The sequence below is a fragment of the Pan paniscus genome, chromosome 2 (assembly GCF_029289425.2).
Source record: "Pan paniscus chromosome 2, NHGRI_mPanPan1-v2.0_pri, whole genome shotgun sequence".
Taxonomy (NCBI): domain Eukaryota; kingdom Metazoa; phylum Chordata; class Mammalia; order Primates; family Hominidae; genus Pan; species Pan paniscus.
This window is the reverse complement of record NC_085926.1, coordinates 181,316,415-181,332,131: the sequence shown is the minus strand read 5'-3', so window position 1 is coordinate 181,332,131 and position 15,717 is coordinate 181,316,415. Positions and strand designations below refer to the sequence as shown.

General features: G+C 41.3%; 1 long non-coding RNA gene and 2 other non-coding genes across 3 annotated transcripts; all 3 read right to left on the bottom strand.

Annotated features, from left to right (window-relative positions):
* Positions 1-5,277: 5,277 nt before the first annotated feature.
* Positions 5,278-15,020, bottom strand: LOC100979820 (uncharacterized). Its single transcript, XR_008624947.3, has 4 exons — positions 13,341-15,020; positions 8,773-9,207; positions 7,189-7,270; positions 5,278-6,088 (listed from the first exon to the last, which is right to left on the bottom strand). It is a non-coding gene; the product is annotated as an uncharacterized LOC100979820 (long non-coding RNA).
* LOC112439441 (small nucleolar RNA SNORA63) lies at positions 7,338-7,468 on the bottom strand. The gene has a single exon (XR_003027719.1). It is a non-coding gene; the product is annotated as a small nucleolar RNA SNORA63 (small nucleolar RNA).
* Positions 8,552-8,718, bottom strand: LOC112439513 (small nucleolar RNA SNORA81). The gene has a single exon (XR_003027783.2). It is a non-coding gene; the product is annotated as a small nucleolar RNA SNORA81 (small nucleolar RNA).
* Positions 15,021-15,717: the final 697 nt, after the last annotated feature.

Sequence of the window (15,717 nt, the reverse complement as noted above, 5' to 3'; positions counted from 1 at the left end):
ATTAATTATTTTATGAATATATTTGTACATTGTTAAAACATTTTAAGATGTTTTGTTTGCTGTAGTCACACCTTTGAAGGTACATAACTTTATATTTGTATGCAACTATATTGTTTACAAAGCAAAAAAAAAAAAGGAAAAGAAAAAGCTGATATTGCCATTAAGTGACTGGGAAAGGTGATTCGGGTGAGGGCTCAAAAGGAAGCGAGGCTTGCTGGAGAGACGGCCTCCATCTTCTTATAGATACCTAGGTGATATGGTTTGGCTCCGTGTCCCCATCCAAATCTCTTGTTTAATTGTAATTTCCAATGTTGGGGTAAGGACCTGGTGGGAGGTGGTTGGATCATGGGGTAGTTTCCCTCTTGCCGTTCTTGTGATAGTGAGTGAATTCTCATGGGATCTGATGGTTTAAAAGTATGTGGCACTTCCCCCTTCACTCTCTCCTGTTGTCATGTGAAGATGTGCTTGCTTCCCCTCCCCCTTCCACCATGGTTGTAAGTTTCCTGAGGCCTGTACAGCCTGCAGAACTGTGAGTCAATTACATCTCTTTTCTTTATTAACTACCCAGTCTCAGGTAGGTATTTATAGCAAAGTGAGAATGGGCTAATGCACTAGATAAACATGAACAGATTTTTGGTAGAAATATGGATGGTACAGGTCATTCTGGTGAGGTATCAAATGGACATGAGAAACATGTTACTGGAAACTTGAGGAAAGGTGGTCTGTAGTATAAAGTGGCAAAGAACTGGGCTGAGTTGGGTTCATGTTCTACTGTTTTGCGGAATGTAGAACTTGAGAGCAATGAAATTGGATATTTGGCTGAGGAAATCTCTAAGCAAAGTGTTGAAGGCGTGGCCTGGCTCCTCCTGACTGCTTATAGTAAAATGCCAGAAGAGAGAAATGACTTAAAGACAGAATTTTAAAGCAAAAAGCAAGCAGAATTTAAACAGTTGAAAAATTCCCAGCTATCCATATTGTGAAAAATGAGAATGCTCAGAGTGTTGCCAAGCAACCATTTGAGAGGGAGATTAGAATGGATGTGAATCATGAATTTAATTAGTCACACCAGGAGAAAAAGTAGCAGTTGAACTGACACCTAAGAAGAATGTGGAGGGGAAGAAGATGGGAAGTAAGGAAGGAAGGCTGTCAGACTTCTTGGATAGCCAAATGGGACCATTTGGCTAGGAATGTGCACTATTCTTCAAGACAAAGGAAGAATGGCCCTAAAGGCAATTCAGGGACGATCAGAGCTGCCTTCTTGGTCTCAAAAGGGGGATCATTGGCTTGCTTTTAATAGGCCAGATTGCCTCTGTCCAAACCTGCGTGAACTACCTAGGGTTCTGGGGACAAAATCCCTGCCAAGTGGAGTTGTGAGAGCAGAAACGCCACCTCAGTGGGACTGAATGGCAAGACCTTCTCCCCAGTGGACCTGGAGGGCAGAGCATCAAGCCAAAGAGAATTATTCTTGAGCCTAAAGTTTCATAGAGTTTGTCTTACAGTTTGGACATCCTTGAGGCCTATTATAACTTTCCTCTTTCTTATTTTTCTCTTTTGGAATGGAGATGTCCATCCTATACCTGTTCTATTATTGTAATTTGGAAGCACATAGCTTGTTTGGTTTTACAGGTTCACAGCTAGAAAGCAATTTGCCTCAGCATGAATTGTACTTTGAGTCTCTCCCATATCTGATCTAGATATTTAGATAGGACTTTAGATTTTAGACTATAGAGTTGATCTTAAGATCATACTATGGAATGAGTTAAGATTTTGGGGGCTGTTAGGATGTAATTAATATATTTTGCATGTGAGAAGGACATGAATTTGCTGTGGCCAGGGGTGGAATGCTATAGCCTGAATGTTTGTTTCCTCCGACCCACCGAATTCAAATGTTAAAATTCTAACCCTCAGTGTGAGGGTTATTAGGAGGTGGGACTTCGAGGGGATGATTAGGTCAAGAGGGTTGTATCCTAATGAATGTGATTAGTGCCCTTATAAAAGAGACCCTGGAGAGCTCCCTTGTTGCTTTCATTATGCGAGAATACAGGAAGAAGGTGGCCATCTATGAACCAGGAAGTGGGTCCTCACCAGACACCAAATCTGCTAGTGACTTGATCCTAGACTTCCCAGCCTCCAGAGCTGTGAGAATAAATATCTATTGTTTGTAAGCCATCCAGTCTATGGTCATCTGTTACAGTAGCCCGAACACACTAAGACACAGGGCTGTAAAGCCTACTTAGTAAATTATGTAGTTATGCCTTTTCCTAATACAGCACGTTAGGGTTTGTTTGCTGGTTTTGCTTAATTTTGATTTAAAAAAAATTTTTTTTTGAGGCAGAGTTTCGCTCTTGTTGCCCAGGTTGGAGTGAACAGTGCAATCTCAGCTCACCGCAACCTCTGCCTCCCGGGTTGAAGAGATTCTCCTGCCTCAGCTTCCCGAGTAGCTGGGATTGTAGGCACCCACCACCACGGCCGACTAATTTTTTATTTTTAGTAGAGACGGGGTTTCTCCACGTTGGTCAGGCTGGTCTCAAACTCCCGACCTCAGGTGATCCGCCTGCCTTGGCCTCCCAAAGTGCTGGGATGACAGGCAAGAGCTACCACGACTGGCCTGTTTTGACTTTTTGTCTCATTTTTATGCAGCTCTCTCCACCTGTCTCCTACACTTTGTAGGGAATGGACATCAGGGTAGATGCCATTTCCTGCAGCTTATTCATTGGATCTCCTTTTGCACATTTATTTACTGAAGGCAGTGATAACTTTTAATTGATATGATACTTCCAAGGAGTCTAGCATTTACCTTGCGACAGCAGCAGTTTTATGGTGAAGAAAATGGCAAGCACCAATACTGGGACTGAGAAAGGACAGGAGCTCTTTCCCGAAATTCATTAACATATTATTTTCTAGGCGATACTATTTGGTAGAACATTCATTGCATGTTAGACAAGTTCTTTTAACAAATTATAAACTGTGGTCAAGACAAAACTTGATTTTTTTTTTTTTTTTTTTTTGAAACGGAGTCTTGCTCTGTAGCCCAGGCTAGAGTACAGTGGTGCAATCTCGGCTCACTGCAACCTCTGCCTCCCCAGTTCAAGCAATTCTCCTGCCTCAGCCTCCCAAGTAGCTGGGACTACAGGCATGAGCCACCACACCTGGCTAATTTTTGTATTTTTAGTAGAGATAGGGTTTCACCATGTTAGCCAGGCTGATCTTGAACTGCTGACCTCAAGTGATCTCCCCGCCTCAGCCTCCCAAAGTGTTGGGATTACAGGCGTGAGCCACCATGCCTGGCCCTTGATAAATAATTTGAGTGGGAAAAAATAAGAATCTGATGTCTGTCATCAAAACGTGACACCACCAAATGCTGGAGAGGCGTGCAGCAACAGGACTCTCATCCACTGCTGGTGGGAATATAATAGCACAGCCAAGCTGGAGGACAGTTTAGCAGTTTCTTACAAAATGAAGCATACTCTTACCATATGATCCAGCCATCATGCTCCTTGGTATTTACCCAAAGGAGCTGAAAACTTATGTCTGCACAAAAACCTGTGCGTTGATATTTATAGCAGCTTTATTCATAATTGCCAAAGCTTGGAAGTAACATAGATGTCTTTCAGTAGGCAAATGGATAAACTGTAGTACATTCAAGCAATGCAATATTATTCAATGTTAAAAAGAAATGAGCTGTGAAGTTATGAAAAGACATGGAGGAAGCTTAAGTGATATAAGTGAAAGATGCCAATCTGAAAAGGCTATATGCTGTAGGATTCCAATTACATGACATTCTGGAAAAGGGAAAACCATAGAGACAGTAAAAAGATCAGTGGTCGGCTGGGCGCGGTGGCTCATGCCTGTAATCCCAGCACTTTGGGAGGCTGAGGCGGATGGATCACGAGGTCAGGAGATCGAGACCATCCTGGCTAACACGGTCTTTACTAAATCCCGTCTTTACTAAAAATACAAAAATTAGCCGGTCATGGTGGTGGGGGCCTGTAGTCCCCGCTACTTGGGAGGCTGAGGCAGAAGAATCGCTTGAACCCGGGAGGCAGAGGTTGCAGTGAGCCGAGATCACGCCACTGCACTCCAGCCTGGGCGACAGAGCGAGACTCCGTCTCAAAAAAAAAAAGAAAAGAAAAGAAAAGAAAAAATCAGTGGTTGCTAGGGGTTGTGGGGAGGGTTGAATCAGTAGAGCAGAGGATTTTCAGGGCAGTGAAAATACTCTGTATGGTGCTATAATGGTGGACACCTCATCATAAATTTCTCTAAATCCATAGAATGTACAATACCAAGAATGAACCCTAATGTAAACTATGACTTTGAGTGATAATGACATGTCAATAGAGGTTCAGTGATTGTAACCCATGTACCATTCTGGTGTGGGATGTAGAAGTGTGGGAGACTGCGTGTGTGAGAACAGGGAGTGTATGGGAATTCTTTGTACTTTCTGCTCAGTTTTTCTGCTGGCCTAAAATGGCTCTAGTCTATTGTTTTAAAAAAAGATCACGTTCAATGTCGATTTTTCTTTTATAGGACCCATTATATCTACTCTGTGTTATTGTTATGGAAAAAAAACTTTACTGATTAATATTAGTCCATTAACAAAGAAAACTTTGCTGTTATGTAACTACTTTGCATGTACCAGAAAATTTTTGCCACACCAGAAGAGGGAGAAATCTTATGTTCAAATGCTTCTTTTCTCATAAGAAGCAGATAATGCTTGGCAGACGGTGCGGATGAACACCCTCATTGATCAGTCTTTGTGCTAGTGCCAAGCAGCAGCTAACTTGGAACTTCTGTTGTTGTTGTTGTTTTGAGACAGAATCTCGCTCTGTCGCCCAGGTTTGGAGTGCAGTGGTGTGATCTTGGCTCACTGCAACTTCTGCCTCCCGGGTTCAAGCGATTCTCCTGCCTCAGCCTCCCGAGTAGCTGGGATTATAGGCACGTACCACCACGCCCGGCTGATTTTGTATTTTTAGTAGAGACAGGGTTTTACCATGTTGGTCAGGCTGGTCTGGAACTCCTGACCTCAGGTGATCTGCCCGCCTGGGCCACCCAAAGTGCTGGGATTACAGGCATGAGCCACCGTGCCTGGCCTATGAGCCACCGCACCCAGCCCAATTTGGAACTATTAAACCTTTTTATAAAAAGCCACATTTGTGTGTAATTTTGTAACTGGAATAAAATATTTACTATACAGTACTATTTCATTTCATCTTCTTCCTTTGCAAATATGGAGTTATGGCAAAAAGTATGATTTTTAAGGAATAAGGACCAAATCACTTTAAAGAAAAAATACTTTAATTTATTGAACCTTTAATATACAATATGGCAATTTTTCTGGGATTTAACTCTAGGACATGATTGCTGCTGGTATTTAGCAAAAGGCTCGGGTTCACACCCAGCACTAATAAAATGCTTTTCTGAATAAAAACATAATATCAAACAAAATGAATTCAAATATATTCTTTAAAAAATTATTTTAAAGTTTGTTCTATTCAGTCTAACACAATAAAGGGAGATACCATGGTTTAACATAATTAGCTGATTTTATACAGTGTATATCTTTAAGTCCACTTAATAATAAGTATATTATTAAGTGATAGAGAACACTCAATATAGCGATTTTTACAGAACTAGGAAATAAATTTCTTTTTTTTTTTTTTTGAGACAGAGTCTTGAGGAAATACATTTCTAAGAAGGATTTTTACAGACACTCATCTTTCATACCCAACCACAGGGTCTAACTCTAAAGAGGATAAAACCAATTACTTTCGTCCCAAGAGCTCATGACTAATGACAGCGTAAATCTATGCTATCAAAACCTGCGTCTCTCATCTGTTACGAGTATTCAGGCAGGATTCAAATATTCTCAAAGAAAGAAACACAGTGCACGCTGTGATCGCCTGCTCAGCAACAACAAGCACTGCATCCCAAACTATCTCCTCCCAGGAATTAAATGAGGCCAGTTGTGTACACTGGCATTTCCTCCACTGTGGTACTGCAGAAGGTCTCAGTGTCACAAAGAATCCTTTTGTCTTCTTTAATATTTATGGTCACAGCTGTCTGCCCAAGTTGACCCCGACTGCCAGTTCTGAACAAAAGAAAACATATGAATCAGAATATTATTCAGCAAGTACTACGTGAACCACTGAACAATCTGAGCTACTAGTTAATCATCAGTGGCTGTTTATTTGTCAGAATTATATGTAGAGTGCTTCTAAATGGAATACAAGATACTGATCAAAATATCTAGAGAAAAACAAAAGATTTCTTTTGCATTTAGTATAAAAGGAGTTAAGGCTCATCTGGCTGCGAAATGAACATTATTACTTATAAAGCAGATGAAAGTATTGGGTTTAGGGTAGTAAAATTAAAGCCCCTACCAAAGTGGGCCAGCCAAGAGTGGGTGTCATGTCAGTCTGGGACAGAAGTAAACACCAGGCACAAAACAAAAGGAACAGTTATGAATCCATTTTGATACACTTTCAGAATTAACTACAGATGCCAGTTCTGAAATGTTCACTGTTGTTTAGCACTATGCTGTCCAATAAATAGTCACTAGTCACATATGGCTATTTAAATTTAAATTAATTAAAATTAAATGAAATGGGCTGGGCGTGGTGGCTCATGTCTGTAATCCCAGCACTTTGGGAGGCCAAGGCGGGTGGATCACTTAAGGTTAGGAGTTTGAGAACGGCCTGGCCAATATGGTGAAACCCTGTCTCTACTAAAAATACAAAAATTAGCCGGGAGTAGTGGCGGGCACCTGTAATCCCAGCTACTCAGGAGGCTGAGGCAGGAGAATCGTTTGAACCCAGGAGGCAGAGGTCGCAGTGAGCCGGGATTGCGCCACTGCACTCTAGCCTGGGCAACAAAAGCAAAACTCCATCTCAAAAAAAAAAAAAAGTTGCATTAAGCGCATTTCAATAGTCACATGTTATCTGTCACTCCTGACTCCTTCTGGGCAATAAGAACCTCAGATATGATAGTATATATTTATGCTTCAAAAAGCAACTGCTGCATACTCTTCTAGGCCACATAAGAGTAATGAACTATATATAACAGAATAGTTCACTGTGGAGTGTGATCTTTATCCCCCTACAACTTCAGCTGGCAAAGTCTACTATAAACTTTCCCTCTAAACCAAATTTTGCTAGATACTGTCATTAAATAAAGAAATGGAATACTTACCAACAAGTCAGTAGCAGTCAAAATATGGTTTGTCCTTTATCTGAATTCCCTCCTGATAATGTTTTCTTCCTTCTGTCGCTACCTGCAAAACACCACCAACCCCTAATTCTCAAGAGTCATTTGTCAAGTCAGTACTTAAATTGGGAAACATGTATGAGACCAAACATCCCTGCTGCTACAGCACCACGGCAGACAGGGCTTGAAAGGTAACAGTTTTATTTTGAGCAGGGGGCAAAGACAATGCAGCACTTCGCAGCTACAATGTAACTAGATCCTGCCTCAGTTTACTAAGAAAATACAGTGGACCCTTGAAGGAAATGGGTCTGAACTGGGCAGGACCACTTATACGTGGCTTTTCTTCTCCTTCTGCCACCCTTTAGACAGCAAGACCAACCCCTCCACTCTCTCCTCCTCCTTAGCCTACTTGACATGAACATGAGGAAGATGAAGACCTTTATGGTGATCCACTTCCACCTAATGAATAGTAAAAGTATTTTCTCTTCCTTACGATTTTCTTAATAACATTTTCTTTTCTCTAGTTTCTTTTATTGTAAGAATACAGTATATCGTATGTATAACATACAAAATATGTGTTTAATCGACTATTATTAGTAGGGCTTCTGGTCAACATTAAGCTGTTCATAGTAAAGTTTTTGGGGAGTCAAAAATTATATGCAGATTTTCGACTGTATGGGGGTTGGTGCCCCTAATCATGTCGTTCAAGGCTCAACTATAATCAGATATTAATAGCATCTTAATTAGCAATACTAGGGAAGAGCAGCTCTTATCACACCAGAAACTGGCATATGCTGTTTCTTAGAAGCCCGGATACCTTTCACTCTGTGTTCTACAAGGAACAACCTGACTGGTCAATCTCTTGTCATAAAGAGCATACAATTTCCTTCCTTATAGTATTCCCAAGAAGAAAATGTTAATTCATGTCAGAGTTGGAATAAAAAGCCATTTGATTTCTATACCTCATCTCTACCATTGGAAGAGAATAGTTATTCATTGATTTTACTAATTCTGCTTAAATATAGATATTACTGTACCAAATCTTAGAACAAAGTACCCTGTTGTTAAAAAAGAGGTTCAACTCAGGCCAGGCACGATGGCTCACGCCTGTAATCCCAGCACTTCGGGAGGCCGAGGCAGGCAGATCAGCTGAGGTTAGGAGTTCAAGACCAGCCTGGCCAACATGGTGAAACCCTGTCTCTACTAAAAATACAAAAAACTAGCCAGGCATGGTGGTGGGCACCTGTGATCCCAGCTACTTGGGAGGCTGAGGCAGGAGAATCACTTGAACCCAGGAGATGGAGACTGCAGTGAGCTGAGATCACGCCACTACACTCCAGCCTGGGTGACAGAGTGAGACTCCATCTAAAAAAAAGAAAAAAAAAAAGGTTCAACTCAGTTTTTCTATCTGGTACAGCTGTTTTTTTCCTTGGGTTTTCTCTGATAGCTTTATTACAAATGGTAAGACATGATACTAGTTTCTGCAATTTTAGTACAGAGCTTAAACAAGAAGGTAAATTTTAAATCCCTGGCTATGGTTTTTATGTATATCAATTAGAAAAACATTACCCTCTTTCAAAATTATTGTAAAACACTGATTCTTTCAAGGGCCAATTCTTCCTTCTTCACCAGAATTTGAAATAGATCTGTCATGAACTTCTTGGTAACTTCCAACATATTAATATTGAGGCAGAAAGCAACACAATCTTTAAAAAGAGCCAATAACTGACCAGGCTCAGTGGTTCATGCCTGTAATCCCAGCACTTTGGAAGGCCGAGGCAGGCGGATCACTTGAGGTCAGAAGCTCGAGACCAGCCTGGCCAACAAGGCGAAACCAGGTCTCTACCAAAAATACAAAAATTAGCTGGGCATGGTGGCACATGCCTGTACTCCCAGCTACTACTCGGGAGGCTGAGGCACGAGAATTGCTTGAATCCGAGAGGCGGAGATTGCAGTGATCTCAGATAGTGCCACTGCACTCCAGCATGGTGATGAAGTGAGACTCTGAAAAAAAAAAAAAGACAATGACTAATTATATTGGCAAATCAATTAAGGAGATGTAATAGTTTTATAACAATACTTAGAGAAATAATGTCTGAGACCAAGCGTCCATGTCTTACTATAGAACCGAGTGAGACAGAGATTGTGGGAAACAATTGCTTTGAGCAGGGGGCAAGGACAACATAGCACTTCACAGCTATATTGTAACAATGAATCCAACCTGCCAGCTGGAGAAAACTCATGTGCACACGTGAGTACTTGTATTTAATTTCTAGTAAATCTCATGGATTTGATCCTTAATTCCTTGGTTCAACATTTTTATCTGCTTCATCCAAAACAACCTGCTCCTTTTGAAAAGTTAGGAAAAAATGTTTCACTTAAGTGTGAGTTGGACATTGTGATATCCTTCCTAATAGTACAGAGTGGAAGGAGGGTAGAAGAGTAACTTTCTAGCACAGAACCCTTTCAAATACTACCTCAGCCACGTAATTAAGGTCAACAGCAACCATCATAACTCTCAATCTGATGTGATGAGAATCACATTTTAGGCTGGGTGCGGTGGCTCACGCCTGTAATCCCAGTGCTTTGAGAGGCTGAGGCAGGTGGATCACCTGAGGTCGGGAGTTCGAGACCAGCCTGACCAACATGGAGAAACCCCATACTAAAAACACAAAATTAGCCAGGCATGGTGGTGCATGCCTGTAATCCCAGCTACTCGGGAGGCTGAGGCAGGAGAATTGCTTGAACTCGCGAGGCGGAGGTTGCAGTGAGCCAAGATTGCGCCATTGCACTCCAGCCTAGGCAACAAGAGCAAAACTCCGTCGCAAAAAAAAAAAAAAGAGAATCACACTTTATATCTGTGGTCTTCCTCCCCAACGCCCCAAATTCAAGTCTAATCCAGAGGAAAACATCAGTCAATTCTAACAGAAATATATCCTACAAAATACCTGAATAATACTCCTCCAAACTGTCAAGGTCACCAAAAATACGAAAAATCTGAGAAACTGTCACAGCCTAAAGGGGTCTAAAGAGACATGACAGCAAAATGGAATGTGGTATCCTGGATAAGATTCTGGAACAGAAAAAGCACTTTACATAAAAACTAAGAAAACCTGAACAAATTGTGGACCTTAGTTCATAATAACACATCAATGTTGGTTCATTAATTGTATCACACTGGCCGGGTGAGGTGGCTTACACCTGTAATCCCAACACTTTGGGAGGCCAAGGCAGGTGGATCACGAGGTCAGGAGTTCGAGACCAGCCTGGCCAATATGGTGAAACACTGTCTACTAAAAATACAAAAATTAGCTGGGTGTGATGGTGTGCGCCTGTAGTCCCAGGTGCTTGGGAGGCTGAGGCAGGAGGATCACTTGAACCCGGGAGGTGGAGGTTGCAGTGAGCTGAGATCATGCCACTGCACTCCAGCCTGGGTGACAGAGTAAGACTCCGTCTCAAAAAAAAAAAAAAAAAAGAAAAAAGAAAAAGAAAAAAATGGTATCATAATAACCATAATATAATTACACCACAAATTTACCATACTAACATAAAATGTTAATAACAGGAATAATAGGGTGCAAGGTATATGGGAACTCTTTGTACTATCTTCTCTGTAAACCTGTAACTTTTTTCTGGAAACCTAAAACCATTTTAAAAATAAAATAAAGTCTATTTTTCGAAAGTCTTAGTATCACCTCTAGATATTCATGTGTAGCAACTTGCTTCATTAGGCTATTTTCCCTCCCATATCCTAAATATCACTGGCTAAAAAAGGCCTAGGAAAAATCAAAATAGACATTTCCTACATTATTATTCTGTGGTTAAGATGTATAAACAGGGAATAAGCTCTGCATTGACATCTCCAGGGAAGTTGTTCCGATATGTATTCACTGGTTATCATTTACCTTAAAGATAATTATCTTTCCAGTAGGAAACCATGACTTATACACAGCCTTGATCTTAATGAAGCCTATTGCTTTGTTAAAACAAGCTTTACTTCATAGCTAATACAGCAGTGAGCTTTGAAAACAGATAGCATGCAGGTATCCCAAATGACAAAGATTCCCAACTAATAACACATCACTGCGGTTTTCATGTTGCACACTGCATTTAAACTTGACAACAGTGAACAGAAAAGGCATGGATCCTAGTCTACCCAGAAAGAAAGCTTCAGTTTGTCAATCTGTTGAGATACAGTCCTATAAACCATATCTGCAACCCTAGTTTTTGTTTAATTTGAAACAAAAACTCCCTGCGTACAGGGACCATAGTTAAAAAGTAGGTTCTGAATGGACAACTTTATACTAAGTCTTAAGTATGAAGTTTTATATTTTTATAAAACCCGAAGTATCTGGGAAGTTAGGTCTCCCTGAGGGCAGACCTTAACTAATGACTCGGTAGAGACATAAACACACCAGCTTGCTGGTTCTCTGGTAAGGACGACTCCAGGGATTGACTATGCACACTGACTTAGAGTTAAGCAGCACTGAGCCACCTCCAGGGGAACAGGCTTAGAGCAGCTTGCTCACTGGCCTTCCTTCCCTTTCTATTCTATTTCTCTATTACCCTGCGATTTTTTCCTGGAAACTTTCTAATTATTTGCACAGGAATTCCTGTGTTAGGGTTTCCTTTGGGGCCCTAAGACACATGATATAATAAGTATTTTTAAACGGATGACTCTTATCTTTAAAAGCAGTATTAACTTGCTACTTTTTTGACATATTCTTATGTAAAAGATAAAGTCACTTTGCCACTGCTGAATGTAAACAGAGAAAATTGATTTGGAAAAGTTTTAAAATTCAAGTTTAAATATGAAAGATCTTCATCCTTTACCCGTGATACGTGCTACAGATATTTTCTCCCAATCCAGTTTTTTTTTTCAGTTGTCTTTTGACTTTATGATGTATTTGCCATGCTATTTGTTTTATGTGGTCAAATTTATCAACTTTTTATTTTATTGCTTATGGTTTTTTGAGTCATAGTTAGAAAGCCTTTTTCTTTTAGTACTTGTATTGTTTCATTTTTCACATTTAGATCCCTGATCCATTTAGACTTTATTTTTGTTACGCTATAAGGCGTAGATCTAATTTTATCTTTTTCCAAATGGCCAACCAGTTGGCCCAGCTCTGTGTATTACAAAGCCCAACTCTGCTCCAATGATATGTGATAGCACCTTTATCTTTAACTTTCTACGTGCACTTGGGGTTATTTCTGGATTTTCTATTCTATTCTACTTGTCTTTTTATATTATTCACACACTAGTTCCACATCTTAATTATAGAGACTTTGTAACCTCTATAGTCATAAAACCTCTATGACTGCCTTCATAACCTGTATAATACAGTTTTAATTACAGAAACTAAAGACAAACATAACTGTAAACCAATATTGAACTCTGGCTAGTTGGTCTGTTTTTACACAGTGGTATGGGTTAGCAATTTTGAATCTACTTTTTGCACACGATTGAGCAAAGAAGTGAATATCTTGTGGATAAGGAGAGCCAGCTTTCTCACTCTCAGAAAACAGTTACAATTACAGAAAGGGCAAATCTGATTGAACCGTGAGATGCTGCACTGGAACTGAGTTAACAGTATGAACTCAGCTGTTTTTTAAACATACATGTAGATAGATAGATATAAAACAGATATAGATGTGCCTGGATTGATGCGTGTATGGATGTGTGTGGGGAGGGTGTGTGTATACATATAAATATACATGTATATATACGTACATACACACACATATGTACATAAATATGTGTGTGTGCATCTCTCTCTCTCTCTCTACATATATATATATATATATATACATAAAATTTCCTAGCGTTGTCTGCTAAGACAGTCTAGAAGCGATGGCATCCTAGTACCAACGAACACAACCTACAGCCCAGATACGGCTGTAAAATAGCATTCTCCAAAAAAAGGAACCAGGATTCTTTGGAGAAATGTCTGATTCCAAGGCAGGAGCTAAGTACAAGATGAGCCTGAAACATCTTGTGTCCTTAAACAGAGAATGACGGGGGACATGTTAAAAGGACACGGGAACCAGAAGTAAGCAAATGAATAAACGGGGGAGAAAGGAAAGCGCTTCCTTACTATAGAAAAAGAGAAAACAGAAAAGCATTCTGTAGCTCGTACCGTGTGGGGGCGGGGGAAGACAGAGGCCTGGCTGCAGAAGGACGCCCTCCGGAAGGGGGACTGGAAGCCGAATCCCCTGACAAGCGGTCGCGGTGCTGTCTTCCCGCTCGAGCTTCGTTCTCCCTTCACCACCCACCCCGCGCCCCCACGCACCGATCCACCGCGGCTTTATGCCCCGTCACCTTGGCAACAGCAGCGGGCTCAGGCAGTGTCGCCACCAGTTTCTTGCACCCGCCAGCAGCACTGACGCTGCAGAGGTTGCCGCCATGTCCCCTCGGACCGGCCGCTTGGTGAAGTGCGGCTGCGTCTCCGTTGTCGTCCACATCACCTCCGTTCGGTGTAAAAGCCTCTTGTCCTCCTCTGGCCACCGTCCAGGTCTGAACCAAGAAATGAGCCAATCCCAGCGAGGCATTCGGGTGGGGGGCGTCACCGTTGAACCCACTCGGCTACAATCTGCCAATCGGGCTCGTGCCCGCGGGGTGTGGTCTCGGCCCCCGGGACCCTGGGGGTCTGCATCTACTCCGGGGTGATGTTGGGGGCTGGGAGGATCTGCTCTGTCCCCAGCCTCCTTAGGCCTTGGGTGACCCTATCGCCGTTTCCGCCCAAGAACCGCAAGGGCCCACCCTCTCGCAGGCTCCAGGGCAAGAAACCCTCCTCTTGACCTTCAATCTTTAGAGAACTGAGGTGAAGAAACGGGGCGGGAGACTGTCGTAGGATACAAAGGAGTGGAGAATAAAACAATGCAAAATTGTATAACATTTTCAAAATGTAAAAAAAAAAAAAACTGATTAAGAAATCCTCTTAACCATCTCAAAACTGAGATTACTGAATATCTTAAAAATGAAAAAAAAAAAAAAAGAGAGCAAGCTCTGCATATTAGTACCTGTGGGATATACCAATACAGTGCTTTTAAAAATTCAAAATAAAAGTAAATTAAATAATTCAGAAAAAATAGCAAGGTAAACCTAAGAAAAGCCGAAAGAAGGAATTCGTAAGAATAAAAGAAGAAAATAAAAAATAGAAATGGGAATGGGAATACTAATAAGAGATTTGAAAAAGGCAACAATAGGGTGGTTGGCTCAAGAAAGAAAGAGGAGCACATCAAAATACAAAATGATAAAGGGGAAATAACCATAGATACAGGAAAACTTAAAAGCATTGCATCATCAGTCAGTTCTACGTAATAAATTTGAAAACTTGAATGAAATGGACAAGATTCCAAGAAAATATAATTTACCAAAACATTCCAGAGATAGAAATTCTAAGTAGACCAATTACCATAGAAGAAATAGATGTTGGCCGGGCGCGGTAGCTCACGCCTGTAATCCCAGCACTTTGAGAGGCCGAGGCGGGCAGATCACCCGAGGTCAGGAGTTCGAAACCAGCCTGACCAACATGGAGAAACCCTGTCTCTACTAAAAATACAAAATTAGCCGGGCATGGTGGCACATGCCTGTAATCCCAGCTACTCGGGAGGCTGAGGCAGAATTGCTTGAACCCGGGAGGCGGAGGTTGCGGTGAGCCGAGATTGTGCCATTTGCACTCCAGCCTGGGCAACAGAGCGAAACTCGGTCTCAAAAAAAAGGAAAAAAAGAAATAGATGTTGTTAGAGAACTGCATTTCTCCATAGCTGAATCCACAGAAGCACCAGGCCCAAATTATTTCATAGGATAATTCTGTGAAAACTTAAGGAACAGAGAGTTGGTTGCTGTTGATTCTGCCTTAAGCACAGAAAAAAGAGGAAGCATTTCAAATTCTATTTATGAAGTGAGCATAACATTTATACCAAAATCTCATAAAACACCCATACAGCATATACATATACATTGACCATAGAAATTCTTACTCATGGCTGGGTGCGGTGGCTCACGCCTGTATCCTAGCACTTTGGGAGGCCAAGGCAGACAGATCACCTGAGGTCAGGAGTTCAAGACTAGCTTCGCCAACATGGTGAGACCCTGTCTCTACTAAAAATACAAAAATTAGCCAGGCATGGTGGTGTGTGCCTGTAATCTCAGCTACCCAGGAAGCTGAAGCAGGAGAATCGCTGGAACTCGGGAGGTGGAGGTTGCAGTGAGCCAAGATCACACCACTGCACTCCAGCCTGGGAGACAGAGCAAGACTCCAGCTCTAAAAAATTAAAAAAAAAAAAAAATTCTACTCATGAATATTACTGGAAAAATCCTAAATCAAATAAAAATTATAATAAAGTATTTCTATTTTACTAGAAATAGCTGGGTACAGTGGCTTGTGCCTGTAGTCCCAGCTACTTGTGAGGCTGAAGTGGGAGGATCCCTTGAGCCCAGGAGCTCTAGGCCAGCCTGGGCAATGTAGTGAGACCTCCCATCTCTAAACATCGTTATAAAGAAAAAGAAAA